This window comes from Talpa occidentalis, unplaced genomic scaffold (assembly GCF_014898055.3).
Source record: "Talpa occidentalis isolate TD23 unplaced genomic scaffold, MPIMG_talOcc4v2.1 talOcc4.14, whole genome shotgun sequence".
NCBI classification, from domain to species: domain Eukaryota; kingdom Metazoa; phylum Chordata; class Mammalia; order Eulipotyphla; family Talpidae; genus Talpa; species Talpa occidentalis.
Genome location: NW_023601433.1, coordinates 20,494,292 through 20,507,003, shown reverse-complemented (window position 1 = coordinate 20,507,003; position 12,712 = coordinate 20,494,292). Strand labels below are relative to the sequence as shown.

Genomic DNA, 12,712 nt, shown 5'->3' with positions numbered 1-12,712 from the left:
TCTGGGTCTACAGGCTTTCCCTTCTCAACTTTCATCCCTTCTTTTGTTTCCCCACTAGTTACACAATAGGCTCTCCACGAACTGCTCTTTTTGAAAGATTAGACTCAGAATTCATTGTCTTATCTTCTTTCATATTCTTTTTCATCCTAGGGTTATCTGTTTATGTAAGCTCTTTGATTCCAAAATCCTAAAAGCTATCTATTCTCTTTTTCCACTCATTGGATTGAGTAGATTATTTGAGTAGATTCTTTGATTCTTTAGGTCCCAGTTCTTGCTCTATCTTATGAACAAATCGATCACTTTCTTTTTTATTGATATTATGTAAATAGCATTGTGTAAGTCTGAAATATACAATGTTCATTGCATACATTTATATATTGCAATATGATTGCCATTGTAGTCTTAATTCCTCTTCACATTCTTATTTCTTTTCTCTGTGGTACAAATAATTAAGATCTAGTCTTTTGGCAAGTTTTCTTCCTCATATTTGGTCTCTTCTGTGGTGCTACTATGTAGTAGGTGCTACATAAATCTTTGTTAAACTTTGAATATAGTCAGAAGGTTGAAATCACATAATAAGTTTATGACCTTTGAGCTGTTGACATCACTAACACAACAGATGAAGGTAGACATAATGAGAGGAACACAAATGAGCCATTACATGTTTCATAGACTAGTCTACTTGATTTATCACAGTTTTTAGATTTGGGTTCCCCTTGGTAATTAGATATCACACCTAAAAAGACCATATATGGGGAGGGGGTGCTCCCTGGTGGCGCAAGAGGTTAAGATACAGCACTATGAAGCTATCCTCAGCAACTGCAGCATGAGTTAGAATCCCAGCCAGGGAGCTGACCCACCTGGTACAGCAGACCTTCTCTGCCTCACCCGCTGCTCCCCTCAGCAATGTACTTCAGTCAACCCACCTTCTCTGTTCCCCACTCTGTCTCTGGTGAATCTTCTCACCCCCCGCACCTCTGGCCTGTACCCCAGTTCTTGTATGCATAAATAAATAAATCTTTTAAAAAAAGACCCTATACCTAAAATCAGAAAATCAGAACTTTGGCCCACTTAAAATTTTTTGTGTGTGTGTGTGTGTACATAGGGTGCTTTATTCTCCACAGAGTGATACATGCTACGGTGGGTTGGGCTTGGGCCAATGTCCCCATATGTACAGAAATGAATAAAGTGGGTCTCTTAGAAGAAGTCTGATTTGCCTTGATGTGGAAAGGGAGATGGGAGGATGGAGATACATATGACAACCGGGGGTGTGTTCAGTCCTGTGCTGGTTCCGGCCTGGAATGCAGGGAGATAAGGCAGCTCTCAGAGTGGTCACTTCCAGGCAGGGGTTGCCTGCCAGGCTTGGAGGGCATTCTGCACCACATCTTCCCACTGGGCATCTGATATCTCCCGAGCCCAGGTAGGCACCCCTGGCGCAGGCAGGCTTACTCCATCCATCGTCCTCTTCACCAGCTCTACATGTTCTGGGTCCATGGGAATAGAGCTGTGGTTGCTGAATGCTGTAGCTCCCTCTTCGTCTTCATCCTCATTCTTTAATAGTGGGTCTGGCAAATGAAGCCCCAGAGCCTGGATCCTATCCTGGATTATCAGCAACTACATCTTCTCCATCCCCCACTGGTGCCAGCTCCACCTCTTCTTGTTCAGGATCTTGGTTCAAGGGCTGGTAGGAGTAGCCAGCTGGGCCTGCCCCATTTTTCTCCTGCTCTTCTTCAGGCTCCTCACTGCTCCAATCCCCAGTGCCTTCTGTAGGGCATTGCTGCGGCCCTAGTTCCTCAGTGCGATTGGGGAAGATACGCTCAGGGCCCATGGTGTCTCCCCCTAGAACTACTGCTGCCATCCAGGCAGGGGCCGCTCGGAGCCCGCCGTGGAACCCCACTTAAAATATTTTTTAATGTTCATTAGTAATAATAGCTCAAATTTCAGAATAAAATGGCTTTATAAAAATGCTAAGAATGATGATATTGATAATAATGCAAATTTCTACCATATTTGTCTGATAATTATCCTATAGGTAATTTAGATGCTTGTATTTGTGGAATTGGAAGCCATCTTTAAAAGTTGGAGAGTGGTAAAAAGGGTCTTTTCTTGGGCCTCCCCGGTGGCGCAGCGGTTGAGCGCTGACTTGTGAAGCTGCCTGCGGCCTTTGCAGCGCCGGTTCAATCCCTGGTTGCTCCCTGGCCACCAGAGGAGGGTCCCACATGGCGCGCAGCCCTCTCCTGCCGCCCGCTGCTCCCCTCAGCAGTGTACTTCGGTCCTTCTGTTATAGGACAGGGAGAGGGGCAGCCCAAGCCCCGCAAACCTGCCTATTCTAAATGGGTTCTGCCATCCGCCGCATCAACACAAAACACATGAGACTTTAATGGGAAGGAACTTTAATAAAACTAGGAAACAATACAGGTAAGGCAAAGAGTCTAGTTTCTAAATGAAGCACCCAAAGTTACCCGTCCCCTCGTGGGTAAAACTCCATCCATATGGGGTCGGCCCAGAGCAAGGCCCCAAAGCCTGGCACAAGTCTAAAACATCTTCCAGTGGGGACCCACAGAAAAGGGTCACAAACAACCGGACAAGCCCGGAAGGAAAAGAGCAAAATCAACATCCAGATAAAAGCTGCCATTGTCACCTCCCCACGGGTCTCACCCACATCTGTGTCACCCAGTCCATGACCAAAAGACAAGCGCAGTTTCTTCACATGTCTCTAGGCTCCATGCGCCTCCTCCAGGTCTCCTGGCTCCATCTTGCTTCCTTCCTTCCTCAGTCTCTTCTTCCGCAGCTTCTCCTCTTCCTGCTCAGCTCCACCCTTCCTTGGGTGGGGCAGGGAACCTCCCCCTTTCCTGGAGACCACCCTGTTACACTTCTGCCTGCTCTGCTTCCCGCTCTGGCTCTGGTTTTAGAGAATTCTCTCACCCTCCCGTGCTTCTGACTGTACCCAGCGCATGTATAAACAAAAACAAACAAACAAATAAATAAATAAGTAAAACATGCCTCTATTTAAAAAAAAAAAAAAGGGTCTTTTCTTAAAGGTGGAAGCAAAACCGCATAGAACACTTGAGTAAAGGAAAAGTTTGCAACTCCTTGCAAATCACAATTATTCATAGCGTTCATTGCAACTGGCATTACTTCTTGCTTCTTGGAAGCCATTTGAGGGAGCAGTACTTTACCTTCTTTAAGACCTGGATTTTGGGCCCCCTGGTGGCACAAGGGGTTAAGCGTAGCACAGGGAAGCTATCAGCAGCCTCTGCAGTGTGAATTTGATCCTCAGCGGGGCCAGGGAGCTGCCCACATGCCTCTCCTGTCTTGCCCGCTGCTCCCCTCAGCATTGCATTTCAGTAGATTTGCCTGTTCTGCTCCCCACTCTCTCTAGTGAATCCTCTCACCCCTGTACCTCTGGTCTGTACCCCAGTTCTTGTACGCATACATAAATAAATCTTAAAAAAAAAAAAAAGGTAGGCATTGAGACCCACATGTCCATAGAGGCTAAAGTGGGTGGGGGTGGGGTGGGGGAGATACAGTCTGAGCTGAGCGCCTGGCTCTGGGACCACAAGGATGTCTGCCTCACTCTTCCAGGTCACTGTCAGGGTGGTGAGCAAGAAGGTATTGCCCACCTGGACTACCCTCACCCTGCTATCTTCAGCAGTAAACAAGATAAAACAACTTCTTAAAGATAACCCTGAGCACATAGGTTTAAAAGTTGGTGTCTGGGGCCTCCCTGGTGGTGCAAGGGGTTAAGATGCAACTATGAAGCTGTCAGCAGCCACTGCAGCATGAGTTAATCCGCAGAGAGGGAACAACTCACATGACGCAGCAGACCTCTCCTGACTCACCTGCTGCTCCCCTCAGCAGTGTATTTCAGTCATTCCTCCTGTTCTGCTCTTCACTCTGTCTCTGGTGAATCCTCTTGCCCCTCTGCACCTCTGGCCTGTACCCCAGTTCTTGTATGCATAAATAAATCTTTAAAAAAAAAAAGTTGGTGTCTGAACCAGGGGCTGTAATGGTCTTTCTTATAGTCTGGAATATATGAATATATATGAAGACCAAAGGAGAATCTAATGAAGTTGTTGAAGATGGGGTCAGTATTCAAAAAGAAAGGACACTTAACACTTTAGGAAGAGAAATGAACTGTGTTGAATACAATTATTCAGTGAATTTGTGTTCTTTAACCTAAACATCAAAGAAATGTATGGCTGTGGAGAAAGCTTTCATAGTTGACTCCAAAGCCATGGGGTTTAGGTTTAATGTATGGCTGTCTTTTGAGGAAAATAAAGTGATGTAGCTTGAAAATGAAGCCAGTATGTTAGATTACAGAAGTATTTGTTTTAGAAGATAGAAAATGAGACACCATTGCTCATAAATCCAGACCAGATCCTGGGCCTTCCATATAACCCAACCTGTTATATGTCCACCCCAGACCTCAGAGTGATAGAAATATGAGTACACTCAAAGTAGGTCCAGCCCAGAGCATAGGCAGAGCATGACTCAAATATATAGGGACAACGACAATCAAATGCAGCAGTGGTAAGTTTAACTTTTCTGTTTTAGTGGATGATTTATGGGTTCTACACAGTTACAGAACAAAATGGTGTCTTAATGCTGAGTCTTTCATAAGGCTGATTTCATATGCTTCTCACTGTTTCATTATTTATTTATTTTAAAGATTTATTTATTTATGCATACAAGAGCTGGGGTACACGCCAGAGGTGTGGGGGGTGAGAGGATTCACCAGAGACAGAGCGGGGAACAGAACAGGCAGACTGACCTAAGTACACTGCTAAGGGTAGCAGTGGGCGAGTCAGGAGAGGTCTGCTACGCCATGGGGGTTCCCTGGCCGGCCAGGGATCGAACTCATGTTGCAGAGGCTGCGGACAGCCTCAAAGGTTGCATCTTAACTGGTTGTGCCACCAGGGAGACCCCCCCTTACTGTTTCATTATTTTCAGATCATTATAAATCCTCTCCCTCCTCCCCCCAGGGAAGTTAAAGGGAACTGGTCTCCTCCCTCTCACTCTATGCACAGTCCCTATACTTACAGGTGTCTATATCCAGAGTGGATTTAGAGTGGTATTGTAACAGGGTGGTCCCCAGGAAAGGGGGAGGTTCCCTGCCCCACCCAAGGGAGGGTGGAGCTGAGCAGGAAGAGGAGAAGCTGCAGAAGAGACTGAGGAAGGAAGCAGGATGGAGCCAGGAAACACGTGAAGAAACTGCGCTTGTCTTTTGGTCGTGGACTGGGTGACACAGATGTGGGTGAGACCCATGGGGAGGTGACAATGGCAGCTTTAATCTTGATGTTGATTTTGCTCTTTTCCTTCCGGGCTTGTCTGGTTGTTTCTGGCCCTTTTCTGTGGGTCCCCACTGGAAGATGCTTTAGACTTGTGGCAGGCTTTGGGGCCTTGCTCTGGGCCAATCCCATTTGGATGGAGTTTTACCCACGAGGGGACGGGTAACTTTGGGTGCTTCATTTAGAAAATGGACTCTTTGCCTTTCCTGTATTGTTTCCTAGTTTTATTAAAGTTCCTTCCCATTAAAGTCTCCTATGTTTTGTATTGATGCGGCGGATGGCAGAACCCATTTAGAATAGGCAGGTTTGCGGGGTTTTGGGCTGCCCCTCTCCCTGCCCTATAACAGTATTACTCAGAAAGTGTCACAGGCATCTATATTTCTGCCTGACAAAGAAGTCTGTTTTTATGTTAGACTCCCTGCTATAATCTTCTTTTCCTGCTCCTGTTGTTCTCAGTAAGGGCAGAGTAGAGAACAGAATGTGCACATATAGTGGTTACTGCCAGAGAATTTTCATAGAAATACTCAGGTTGTGGGGAGGGAAGACAGCTGCTGTAAATAGCTGTGGGCATTTTGTATGGTGGGCGTGAGGGAAGTAATGAGCTCATCTTGGATTTTAGTTGAACTTTGAGTCAGCATGAAAAAAAGTAAAGGGGGAGCCCTGATAAAAAGCAAACACTTCCCTCCTCTAGAAGAGTTGCAAGGTAAAAGAATGGGCTGGGAGGGGGCACACGGAAGGAGGCCCATAGAACCAGGCAATGCAGGGAGGGAAATCGAAGATACAGGCACTTTAAACATCAGAGTTCATCTACAACTGACTTCCTGTAGTTCTCATTCTATTGCGTGGGTTCAGTTCATCTTCTTGGCAAGCCCGAAGTTAAAGGACCCCCCTCCGGTACATGTCTGGAAAATGGAAGAAGGGAGTGGAGCAGGGAGTGAAGTTCTATCCTTAGAGTCTTCATAACCATCTGGTGCATATGATGGTTGACTCGCTACCCAGACTTAAAATGGCATCCAGTTCTGTAAGAGGAATAGTGAGGAGCAACATCTGAGCCAGTGGGTGGCACTCACAACAAACTCAAAGGTAGAAGGATTTTTCCAAACTCCACCCCGAGGGTACTAATGGGTGGGGAGGGGCAGAGCTTAGGCTTTTGGCAGTAAAACTCTTGGGACTTTGGGGCAGTTAAGCTGCTGGGGTTTTGGGCCAGTTAAACTGCTGGACTTTTGGTAGTTAAAACCACCGGGCTTTTTGTATATGTACCCTGCAGTTTATTATATAATAGATATTAGTAGGACAGGGTGAAATTAAACCCAGTAGTACAAAGGGAAGGTGAGGTGAGATGGATCAGAGGATGGCAAGAAGGATGGTCTCCAGAGGGGCACTTTGACTCTAGAGCACCTCCTGGACATTCAACTCTGACCTTATACTGCCAACCTAACAGAGCCTGTGGCAGGGCCCTTCAAATCTGTGCTCCTGTGTTTGATTCTGTCCTTCAGCTTCCTTCTCTCTCCCCCCCCACTCTCCTCCTCCCCCCCTCCTCCTCCCCCCCACCTCCTCCTCACCCCCCCACCCCCCACCTCCCCACCTCCCCAACTCCCCGTCACCCATAGGAATCCAGCTGATCCCTTGAAGCACTGCTGAAAGCGCAGCTGCAAACTGGATCTGGAAACCTTGACAAGACTATTAGCATAGGTACGAGCCATCCCCACACCACACACATCAGTAGCTGGACCCCTCCTGGCCCAGCCCCAGACTCAGCAGATACAGATCTGTTTTTACCACAAGACACACTGAAACATCAAGCCGGAAAAGCTACAGACAAAACTAAACAAAACCCCACAGCACCATCTGCTGGAAAAGTGGAAGTTCTACACCCTTATGAAACAAAATAGCAAAATGGGAAGATGCAAAAATAAAACACATGGCACCTTGAGTTCTCAATGGAATCTTTCACCACACCGATTTCCAGAATCCAGTCACAAAGACATGGGTGCCTTTTCCTCCTATCATATATAGACTTCAATATTGCCATAATAAAGAAATTAAGAGAAATGGAAGAACGCATAGAAAAACAGATCAAAGATACAAAAAAAAAAAAACCCTTAGAAAAAAATAAATAAATGTTCTGAGATAATGAACAGAAGATAGAAATTGAAAATTTAAATAATAAAATAATGGAGATGCTGGATGTTAAAAGATAAATAGAGGAGATTAAATAGGGAAAGCTAAGGAGCAGTACTAGGCCAGATGAAGACCAAATCAGTGACTTTGAAGATGGTAATGCCCAAAGAATCCAGGTGGAAGAAGAAAGAGAAGTACAAAGGAAAAAAATAGGAAGAGACACTTCAAGAATTATGCAGATCCATGTGGAAAGGAAGCATGAAAATAATTTGAAAGCATGAAAATAATTTGATAATAATTCCAGAAGGGGGGACAGACAGAGAAGGGAACAAAGAAATTACTCAAAGTTACGATTGAGGGAAACTTCCTCCTGAACCTGGAGAAGGAACTAAATATAAATGTCTGTGAATTAAAAGAACACTTGGTTACCTACATGTAATGAAATACCTACACCATGACACTTAGTTTTAAAACTTACAATAGTTCAAGACAAAAAATACTGAAATTAGCCAGGGGAACAAGCAGATAATCTACTATAGTTACCCACATCAGGATTATACCTGACTTCTCTGAGGGGCAAGGACAGAATGAAATGATGTATTTAAAATATTTAAAGATAAAAACTGCCAACCAAGAATATTGTACAAGAGGGAGAGATAAATGCCTCTCAGATAAACAGAAGCTGAAGGAGTTTGCACACACTAGGCCATCCCTACAAGAAATGTTGACAGGCACTATAGTATCTAAACTGAAGAGAAAGACATCCACAGAACACGGAGAAAGGAAATAGAGCCATAAAGCAGTATGGCAGTAGCAGACCCTAATATATCAGTATTCACCCTAAATGTAGATTAACTGGGCTCACCAATCAAAAGGCAGAGTGGTTGGTTGGATCTGAAAACAAAACCAAGCTCTCTGTTGGCTCTAGCACCCATGGTCCTTTACCATCCGACCTGCCCTCTTAGTTCTCACCTTCTAGTGGCCTGAATTCTGCAGTTTTATTTCTGGCTTGGTTTGGTTTGGTTTTGTCAATTCCTTTGTTTCATTTCTCAATAGTCCACATATGGGTGAAATCATCCAGCGTTTGTCTTTCTCATTCTGCTTTATTTCATGTAGCATAGTCCCCTTTGGTTCATGTTGTCCCAAATGTGAAGTTCTCATCTTGGAGAACTTTTTTTTTTTTTTTTTTTTAATAGCTTAGGGGTCTTCCATCTTGCACATATACATCTTCTTTTCCACTGCTCTGTCATTAGGCATTTAGTTTGTTTCCATGCCTTGGCTATTGTAAATAGTGCTGCAATGATCACAGGAGTGCACGAATCTCTTTTAATTAGTGATTATGTATTCTTGAGCTAGAAAATACCTAGGAGTGTAATTCTGGGATAATATAGTAGATCTATTTTTAGTATTTTGAGAAGCCTCCATACTGATTTCCACAGGGGCTAAACCAGTACACATTCCCACTGTTTACTGCAGAATTCCGTCAGGCAACCAGGCAGCACTCAGAGAGGAGGAGGGATGCTATTTCCCCTGCCACAGGCCCAGAGGCGATCTTCCTCCGAAGTCTGAGCCCTGAGCAATTAGGCAACAGAATCCTTATTATCTCAGCAGGGGTATACTTGCACTCTAAAAGCCAGCAGGGAATACAGAAGCAGAGATTCCTAAGCAGTTATCTGGGATGCATAAGTCAGGCGAGTGGCCTTGAGAATGTTTATCAATTTCCCTGACAATTCCAGTCTACATTGAGGCTTTGTTTTAACATAACTTTAGCTAGTTAACAGGTCAGCCTGACTTTTTCCACTTCACCACCAACAGTGTATTGCGATCTTTACCATGTGAATTACTATTATTTTCTTTTTAAAGCTTCATTGTCTACCTCCTGTTCACTGATTTTATTTCTGAGCTCATTATTTTTTGAGTTGTGTTGTATTCCTTTGTTTTAGCTTTTCTGAGTTCTATAGTACTTCTTTGACTTGTCTTTTTGAGTTCTGTTGTATTATTTTGACTTGCCTTTCTGAGTTTTATTCTCTCTTAGTTTATTTTAGCAAATAGTTTTCTGAATTCTGTTTGTTAGGGAGATACAATCTTCCATCTTTCTGTGTTTGGATTCTAGAGTTGTCCTAAGCTTGTGACATCATACTCTCTTAAGGTCCCATATTGCCATGTGTTATATTTTTTGTCTGCCCATTTTGCCATTTGAGATATTCCAATTTTATCTATTTTTATTTTGTTTTTAAATAAGGTTTGCAGAAATTTTAGAGGGTTAAACAATTTTTACATTTCCAGTAGGTGGTGCTGTGGTTTCATTTGAATTTATTTATTTATTTATTTATTTATTTTCACCTTTACTGACCTCTGTATTCAGTCTGTTTTGCAGTTGCTATACTCAGCAGGGTGCAGAGGGGTTTGGAGGGATCCAGATGTTGGTGTGAATGTGTTGAAGTGGGGCTGTTTATGTTTGTGGCGCCCCCAATATCCCTCCTCTTTGGGATTTGGGATGAGAGTCTCAGCAGTCTCTATGCTCTCAGTGAAACCCAGGGTAAGCCCCAGCCCTAGAGAATGAGAAGGGGGCATACAGATCAGAATGCTTGCTCAGCTACTATCTTTGCTAGGGAGCTAACCTATATGGAGTACCCCCACTCTTTCACAAGGTTTTCTCCTCTTTCAAGGGAGTTTTCTTCCACACAACCTCTGTTCCTCCCCACCCACCCTACACCCCTACACCACCCCAGGGCCTCTGGCTAAGCTGAGGTAGTGTAAATCTCCTTAGTGTCAATCCTGTTGATTCTGCACTGCTTTCTACTGTCCAATGGATAATCACGCCCTCTGCTATCTGCAGGACTGTCTCTCTGAACATTGTACCTCTGGCTTGCTGCTATAAGACTCCAGCCAGTGGGAACTTGGTCCTGCTGTTGCCTCTGTTGACACTTGTTATGTCTGTGTCCCTGGCAGGGTCTGCTCCACTGCTTTCCTGAGCTTACTGGATCTGGTCTGCTTCCAGGCAATGCCCTGCGGCTCACTGAAGTTTGCCAGGGTCAACCACAGCACTGTCCCAGGGTTTGCTATTGTCTGTTGGGACCTACTGTAGTAGAGCTGCTTCCAGGATCCATTCCTGGGTTCACTGGTGTCCAATAGGGTTACCAGTTTGGGGCTGCTTGCCATTTCTGCTCTGCAACTTGTGGGGCCTGCGGGGCTGCCAGGCTCCTCTTTCCTACCTGGGCTGCCAACTTGACCTGATCTATTGCTCACTGTGTCCGTAGTTGAGTTGGCTTCCGTAAACTTGCTATATTAATAAATTACTCCAGTCCTTGGTATTTGGTCTCTCATATTTAACTTTTGTAAAACTCTGAAGTAAAAAAGAAACTACATAATAGTGGACTCACTTGTTCTCTACAAGATTGTCCTCTGGTTTCTAAATGATCCCTAAGTGATTCAGTTCTAGAGTGAAATGGATCTACAAGGGGCTTTAACTAGAAGGATTCTCTCGCTGTCCTATTCACGAAGATCTCACCTGTTTATCCTGATTATATTTTGATGTGATTCTGGCAGAAATAAGATTTACAAATGCCTAAGAAGTCACTGCAAACATTTTTATTCAGTATTGAGCCGACCTATCAAAAAGGAATTTCATTTTCATGAGATTATATCTAAGTATTTATAAATCTGAAATATATTACCATGGCTAAGGGTTATAATTTTTCAATTGAAAATTATAACCAGACATAAAATGAACATTTCAAAATGACAAAGGTTGGCACAACAGAATAATAATATAATAATCTTAAACGTGAATGCATGAAGTACCATAGCTTCAAAATACAGGAAGAAATATACAAACCAACAAAACATGGTGGGAGATTTCATACACCTGTTGACTAACTGCTAGAACCATCAAACAAAACCCACCCGTGTTATGGAAGCCTAGAACAATATATTTAACCACCCATATCTAGTAAATTTCACACAAAAGATTAAGTGCAGAATACAAATTATTTACATTGTAAATGAAATACTAAGCAAAATAGAATATATGGTATATGATGAACCAAGTCTGAACAGAATGAAAACACTGAAATTGTGCAGAGCATGTTCCTTGCAGACACTGGAAATAAACCAGAAAATCAAAAACAGAAAAAGGGGGAAAAAAAAACTTAGAAAATACCCTAATGTTGCAAAAGACACAACACTCGTCAGGTGACCCATAACCAAAGAAGACATGACAGCAAACAAACAAAAAAAAATTCAGACTGGGGCCTGTATGGTGGTGTAAGGGGTTAAGACACAACCTATGAAGCTATCCACAGCCACTGCAGCAGGTGTTTGATCCCCAGACAGGGAGATATCCACATGGCGCAGCAGACCTCTCCTGCCTCACCCACTGCTCCCCTCAGCAGTGTGTTTCAGTCAGTCTGCCTGTTCTGTTCCCCACTCTGTCTCTGGTGAATCCTCTCACCCAGCCATACCTCTGGCCGAATACCCAAATTCTTATATAAATAAATAAATAAATCTTTAAAAAAATTTCAGACTGAAATGAAATAAAAATACAAAGTAATAATATAAGTATAGTTTGAGAGAAATTAGCATTAAATAATACTGAGAAAGAGAAATGTTGAAATACAATGGAAAAAAAATCACTTGCAACATGCCAGGAAAAAAAAAAAAAAGAAAAGAAAAGAGAAAGTAAGTAATAAATATAAGATAAAGGAAATGTTGGAGAAGACATCAAGACAAATAAGTAATTGCATCTGCTCCAGCACTTAAGACTACTCTGTGTTTTTTTTTCAAACTATTATAATTATTTTTAAAAACATAAAATATATCTTATATGTATTTTACATGGCTATTCATTTGGGTAAAAAGTTTCATTTCTCCTATCAAGTGTAATCCCCATAAATCCCACCACCAAGTCACATAGTCTCCTGTACTCTTCCCTCCCATTTTTTTTAAAGATTAATTTATTTATGCACACAAGAACTGGAGTACAGAACAGAGTTGCAGGGGGTGGGATGTGTGAGAGGATTCTGCAAAGACAGTCGGGAGTAGAACAGGCAGATCTACTGAAATACACTGCTGAGGAGAACAACAGGTGAGATGAAGAAAGGTCTGCTGTGCCATGTGGGTCACGCCGCTGGCGGAGGACTGAAAATGGTGCTTCAGTGGCTGCAGATAGCTTCATAGTGCTGCTTCTTAAACCCTGGGCCACCAGGAAAGAACACCTCCCCTATTTTGAATTCACTTTCAAACCCCATCCAGCACTATGTGCTAATATATAGCTTACCTACTCTCTTTTTCTCCCTCTG

General features: G+C 43.3%; 2 pseudogenes; one reads left to right on the top strand and one right to left on the bottom strand.

Moving 5' to 3' along the window:
• Window positions 1–1,100: 1,100 nt before the first annotated feature.
• Window positions 1,101–1,888, bottom strand: LOC119245211 (male-enhanced antigen 1-like; annotated as a pseudogene).
• A 1,676-nt stretch (window positions 1,889–3,564) lies between these two features.
• Window positions 3,565–4,227, top strand: LOC119245153 (iron-sulfur cluster assembly 1 homolog, mitochondrial-like; annotated as a pseudogene).
• Window positions 4,228–12,712: the final 8,485 nt, after the last annotated feature.